Source organism: Lipotes vexillifer, unplaced genomic scaffold (genome assembly GCF_000442215.2).
Source record: "Lipotes vexillifer unplaced genomic scaffold, Lipotes_vexillifer_v1.1 scaffold444, whole genome shotgun sequence".
NCBI lineage: Eukaryota > Metazoa > Chordata > Mammalia > Artiodactyla > Lipotidae > Lipotes > Lipotes vexillifer.
Genome location: NW_006793488.1, coordinates 1115977 through 1122977, shown reverse-complemented (window position 1 = coordinate 1122977; position 7001 = coordinate 1115977).

The window sequence follows — 7001 nt, the reverse complement described above, 5'->3', positions numbered from 1 at the left end:
CAAATCAGACACCATTTCTATTTTTTAGAATGCAGAAGTGGCTTCTTGAAGAAATTACTACCCAACCTGAGACTACATTCTAATTACAATATTGATCTAATTATGTTATTCATCATATCTCATGTAATTATCTGAAAAGATGGTTCTAAGATCAACAGGAGATATTAAATAGAAGTTACATTGAGGTATGGTGAAAAGAGAACTAAAAAACTTCTAATGACACCCCTTACTCTCTGTGTTACCCAGTCAGAACCCTTGACCTTTCTTAGCCTAGATTTTCTCATCTGAAAAAATGTGGGTATGAATACCTGTCCTATCTATCTTACAGAATTCTTGTCAAAGAAAAATGAAATAATGCATGTAAAAGGGGTTCTGTAGATGAAAAAGTGCTAGTTAAATGTGATTTCGTGTTATTCATTTGCGGAAGTTCTTTGAAAAGTTAACAGCAGAAACGAAATAGTGATCATTATTGAAACTAAATGTGCTTGCAATGTGCTTCTTTCATGTGGGCACTCTCAGCATCTTGGGTTTATGTAATGATAAATCATAAATGTGGCACCAGATGTTCCTTGGTCCTGACTTCTGGGAAGCATGTCAGAAAATGTCAGGGGTGACCATGGAGAGCCGTTCAGTGACCTAGTAAAGCTCTTGGTAACTAAGACTCATAGTGAAGAATTAACTGTTTCGTGCTTAACTTATAAGTCAATTGATGTTTAACCCCGTGTGCTTATTTGCAAAAGTCTCTGTTAAGATACAAGACTTTCCAAATGAATATAAAAATCCTTAACTGATAAATATCTAAACTTACCTCTACAAAAATAATATGTGCTCTTTAGTTAAGATTTGTTATATATTGTCCTCTTTCTCGCTTGAAAAGTATGGTTGAATGTAGAGCAAGCTAATTTCCTTATTTGTTCACAAAGTACAGATGAGGGTCTGTACTACTGTACTTTCACAAGTGACCTAGTTTCCAAAGGAGAAGCAAAATAAAGGTTGAAGGAAGAACAGAGATGACATGGTTTCCATCATCACTGAAAAATTAGAAGAGATCTCTTTCAGTTTGTAAAAAAACAAAAAAACTTTTCTTGTGCAGAACCCCAAAGTGGCTCATAACAGAAGGAGCTAAATTCGCTAAATTCCAAATTGACATTTAGTATCTCCCAAGCTTTATTTTGTTTTAAGTCATATGCTCTCTTCATTTAGCCATCTCCAAATGAAACTCAAATCTTCCATCTTCCTTTATCGACCCACATAAATTAAGACATGCATTTACTTTTTTCTCCCATTAGGGGTGAAAGGTGTTGCTATAAAGTTCCTGAATCTCATGCTCAGTCCTCCCTGTATTTGTGAGATGGCTGGAAAAGGCACAGGTGCAGTCTGAAGCCATGGCATAGAATTTCGTGGTTATGCTATACCAGTTTGTTTATTAACTTGTCTTATTTACATAAAATGTCATTAAATATGTATGCCTTCATAAACCTATGAGTGGAAGGAGAACAATATACAAACCACATAGTTGACTGCTCTCTCTGCACAGGGCATATGCAGATCAGGATGTGTCCTCAGCCCATTTGGAGTCACAGACTCTCCAGAAAATTGCACAAATATATAACATTTTTTATTCCACTTATGGATCTACCAGATGGCAGTTGACCTCAGAGTAAGAAACCCTAAAGAATGAGGAAGGTGTGTATATGTCCATCCCCACCTCCCAATTTATCTCCCATGCTACTATATATAAAATAGGTAACTAATAAGGACCCGCTGTGTAGCACAGGGAGCTCTACTCAGTACTCTGTAATGACCTATATGGGAAAAGAATCTAGAAAGGAGTTGGTACATGTATATGTATAACTGATTCACTTTGCTGTACAGCAGAAAGCAATACAACATTGTAAATCAACTAGACTCCAGTAAAACTTAAAAAAAAAAAGAATGAAGCAGGTGATATCTTCACTTAATTTTCTTAAAGGGCCATTTTATGTTCTCTTCGATTTTGCATTAGCATCTGACAGATGGGTGCTCGTCCAAGACCGCTGGGTCCCAAATGCCACGCAAGGGGGAATGTCATTTTCATATTCTTCAACGTGTTGAGGAAAGATGAGTGCCAGCAGGTGTATGTGTGCTAATAGCGTAGGATTTTTATTCCCTCACATTCCTTTCTTTCCTTCTTTTTCCTTAGGGGGAAGAACAGTGCTTTATTAACAAGATGACACTGAGGTTATTCCATAAGAAGTGGCCAGTGTTAGAAAATAGGGATGGTTTTGATGTGTTTCGTCTGGCTACTTGCTCTGCAGATGCTGCACTCTGAGGAATCTGAAGGTCCTCAGGCCTTTTCCCTCAAAGCACAGCAAGGACCTGCCTTCACGTGTCCTAGCCAGAGTCAGGACCAACACTCAGAACTTGGGGCCCTGGTGGGCTCACCTAGGATGGAGGAGCTGGGACCCTGGGAGTGAGTGAACCGAGGAGGGGAAACACTGAGGGCCATGTGGGGAGATGGGAAGAGGAGTGAAGAGGAAGTGATATCAGAGAGAAGAGGAAATCTTTATGGGCTGAGTAGTAACTTGAAAGGAATAGCAAGGAAAACGTTTTGCACCGTTACATCAACTCTCTATCTATGGCATTATCATATAGTGGGAGATTTTTCTTTCAGGTAATGAACTGAACTATAGCGCATCATTCCAAACATTGCATTGTTGGTGAAAAGCTGGCAACTTGTTTCTTGAGGAAGACTCGCCTTTAATGTGATAGAACGTATGCTTCCTTCATTGGGAAAGTCTTGCTATGAAAAAAAAAAAGTCAGCTGAAATGAACAGTGCAAACAGTTTGCAGACTTGTAGGCAGTCCCTGGACTACCTTTTGAGTATCACTGAACTAGAAAACCTCTAAAATAGTTGCACTTTAAATATTTATTTAATTTATTTATTTGGAACTTTAAAATAGAGAACTTGGGCTCTGAAATTGGGCAAGGCTCGATTGAAAACCTGTGAGTACTCCTGGAAAAGTTACCTAATTTCTCACTTTATCTGATCAGTGGGAATAGTCATGTTGGTATCTGATCTCAGTGGGTTGTGAACTTCTGAAAGGAATAACACCTATAGTATGCCTTGGCAAGTAGTAATCACTCAATAAACGTGAGCCGCCAATATTATTTTTTCTTATTTATTTACTACACATTTATAAAGCAGCTACCCTCTAGCAGACCCTGTGCCAAGTACTAGGGAAACAAAGATGAATGAAATGCAGCTTCTCTACGTAACAACCTCATAGCTTAGGGTCTTCACACTTCTGAGATTCTAGACCAAACAGACACACTGCAGATGGATCAGTCTTACTGCTTCCTCTGCGCTGAGTGGGTGAAGAGGGAAGATTTGCATGAATGAATACTTTACACACAACAAAATGGAGATTTCAACGTCTTCGTCTGCAAGAACCAGGAAGCACCAACGCCACTGGCTGAAGCAACAGGAAATGTGTTGGCTCACGGAACTAGAAGTCCAGAGTGGGGTCAGTTTCAATGCTGACTTAATCCTGTGGGTCTGGATCCATTTTTCCTGGTAGTCCTTTGACTCAGACTTTCTCAAATCATTGGCTTCACCTCTAGAGTGGGGGAGAGATAGTGATAACTTTTCAGATTTCGTATTCTGCATCCAACCAGGTCCAGAGAAAGAGAGCAGAAGTTTTCCCAGAAAAACAAGAATGAACTTGCCCAGAACCCTTGATTTCAGTGCCCCTGACTTGAGTCACATGCCCATTTCTGCACTAATCACCAGCAAAGAATACTTTACTCTCAAAACTGGGGATTCTATAGGAGGGACACTGAAGGAGAAAACAATACATAGTGTTCCCAATGGGTGTTATGGGATAAAGACAGCAAAACCTCCCAGGAACTCCTAAAGGAGAGAATAGCTGCATAGAACTTTCTAAACCTCGGGTCTTGAAAAGCTTTTAGAGATAATCTATTCAAATTCCCCAGTCTATAGTAAAGAAACTCAAGACAAAAAATTAAGTGAATTGCCCAAGGTTGCAGCACCAAAGGTGGCACAGCTGTGACTTTAACTTAAGCATTATTATTTCAGACCTATTGTGCTTTCAACATTAGCCTATTTTTTTCATCTTAAAAAAAAAAAAAAAAAAAAAAAAAGCACATGATTCTGATTGTTTTTCCTTTGCTTAGGGATTCCAACAGCTGGCGGGTAACTTAGCGCACGCAAACTGAGGAGAAAGTTAAGTGCATTTATGTGATATAATTGTCTACAATACCCTTTAGTTTCTTTTGAAGATATAGATTACCTTTCAATACTCTGGTCTTGTGTAGTTATTTTGTCCCTTATCAATAAAATTTTAAAATGGCATCCAATGTTCTGAAAAAGAACTATAGTACTTGGGGAGAAAAACTATTCATTTTCAATGACTATTGTTTTGTATCATAACCTTCTGTATCTTACTAAACCGAGTTTTATTGTGGCTTCATTCTTTGGGTTTCATTGTTTAGTTGTGCAGAATTTTAAAATTATTTAGAAAGAAGTTTCTTACTTGGACCTTATGCTTAATGTATTATTTCATTTTATTTGGAGTGGATCCCAGGATAACTCTTATTCTAGTGACCAGCTTCACATATTGAAGCCTTATAATTAATTTCTCTAAAAATAGCCACATACAGTTTAGTGAATTTTTTCCCCTGTCTCTGAAACAGTTTTTTGGGAGGAAGAGATTCGTGAGGAGATTCTCACTGGTATCCTGTTTCAGTCCAGCAACCAAACCTTGATGTAAATCTTAAATGTCAAATCCTTAATGTAAGAAAAAAAATCAGTCACTGGTCCAGCAGACCAAGCATATTTATCTGCCCTGTGACTCCCTCAGCCTCTTCCATTCTGTAATACGTTTAACTGGGATTTTAGTGTTACTACATAAAGATGTATGTAAAACTGGTAATACCTTTGGGATACACAGTCTCATCAACTGTTTCTCAAATCCCACTAAAAGGTTCTTGTTTTCATAGAAAAATAATTCTGATGTTTTAATAAAGGGTCTGGCTTGTGCATATTTAAACCATAGACCCTAAATATTCCTTTCTTATCCTCTCAGTTTCTTCCAGTGAGTACTGTACCATCTCTAAATATTTGATGAAGGCTGTAAAGTGGATTAGTCCTCCACACTTCAGTGACTTGTGGATTTACTCCCAGCTGGAAGCATTTCTGTCCTAGGAACATCAAAATCAGTGACCTTTTGGAAGTCAGCTTGTTTCTCCATCTGTCTCACAATGTAGATGTGAGAAATCAGACTGATGCCATGGAGCCATGCTTTCCTCCTTTTAGGTGTCAATATGCTGATTCCTATATATTGAGCTTCTTTGGCAATTTTTCACACAGGCTCTATCCCTTCACCTGAGTGAAGATAGATCACAAGTGAAGAGTACGTGTAAGGATAGAGCCTAGAATTTGTGATTCATTCCTCTTTTTAGTATATGGTTTCTCACAGTGTCTTCTAATACTCTATCCTGTTACTATCCCAAATGAAAGTTGTTTTTTTTTTCTAGCTAGGTAATGTTAATTCAGGTACAATGCTGTGACTGGAAAAAAAGAATAATGTTATAGGAAAATGTGTTTTAATTTTCTGAGTTGGTGTCAATTTTGTCACATAGGGAGCTGGATCCGTATAGCCTGTCTTAACAACAGTCTATGCAATAATGTTGTATACTGGTCAATAGTTAAGTTAGAGGTTGAAGGGAACAGATGTATTACTAATACTTTCCAAGATCACATCACCGATTTAAATTAAAGGGGACTTGAACCCCTTTAGGTCATCAACGTGAGGTTTTGTCATAAATCCTGATTTTATGTAATTATTTTGAGCCTTGTATTTTTGAGTAGGTAGATGGGAGGAATGATGATCAGCCTATCAGTTCATATTGTCTACCTATTATCCTTCCTGAACTTAACCCTGATTTGGGTATATAACACACAAGACATCAATTTTATCTTGTTTCATTAAAAATAAATTCTGTTTCTCATTCAGGTTACTTCTTATCCTATGCTGCAAAGACTGATGGCTTCTCATCTTGCACACCTTAAACTTAGGCAATGTCATATGTCAGTTATATCTCAGTAAAGCTGGAAAGGGGAAAAAAACACAAAACCCTGATGGCTTTTTGTTTGGATTTGAAACCTTAGTTACATAAATTAGGTATCTCTTGGTTCCGACCTGACTGTGCATGTGTTTCTTTTGTTTGTCTAGTACTTGGGGTTTGGGTTTTGCTCTGGCCACTCCCTCAGCCTCCATATCTAAGGCCAAGCTCAAAGGTAACCTTCCCAAATTATAACTCCGGATCCCAGTGAGGCACTTCAGGCTCTAAAAATCTTCATACAGACAGAAATTGTATCCGTCTTGCTTTCTTCCCCTCGATTACTAACTCGTCAAAGCCTGAGATTCTCTCTTGCCCCAAGAATGGAATCTACCATAACCCGACGCAAATGGTGATCGAAATTTACCAGGGCACACACGTGGCTCAGGCGTAGGACCAGCTCACAGACGTGTTTTATGCATCCAGAAGCATATTTTAGAGAAACCTGAGTGTCTTCAGGCAGAGCACGATTCCCAGGCTTTGAGTATATGAGTTCCTGCCACTCCAGCAGTCTTAAATCACACCACGTTTACGTTGCCTGCGTGTCCCTGAAGGGATTTGAGACTGAGATTGTGAAGCCCGGCTTTTACCATCCGAGTATTTTGTTAACCCTCTTCTGGTTTTGCTGCTGTTGTTGTTGCTTGTTTGCTTGTCTGTTTTAAAGAGAACCCATCCTTCCATCATTTCTAACGGGAGGCTCTCCTGGTGCTATGAGAGCATCACTGCTTACATATTTAATATGATATTACTTTATTCTTGGTGACAACACAAAGGCAAATGCCTGTATTGTCCTGTGGGTGTTAGCAGCTCTAACACTCTAAAGCCTGTGACGATGATGACTTGCTATCTGCAACTCCAGTGAATACGTTTCTGCCTT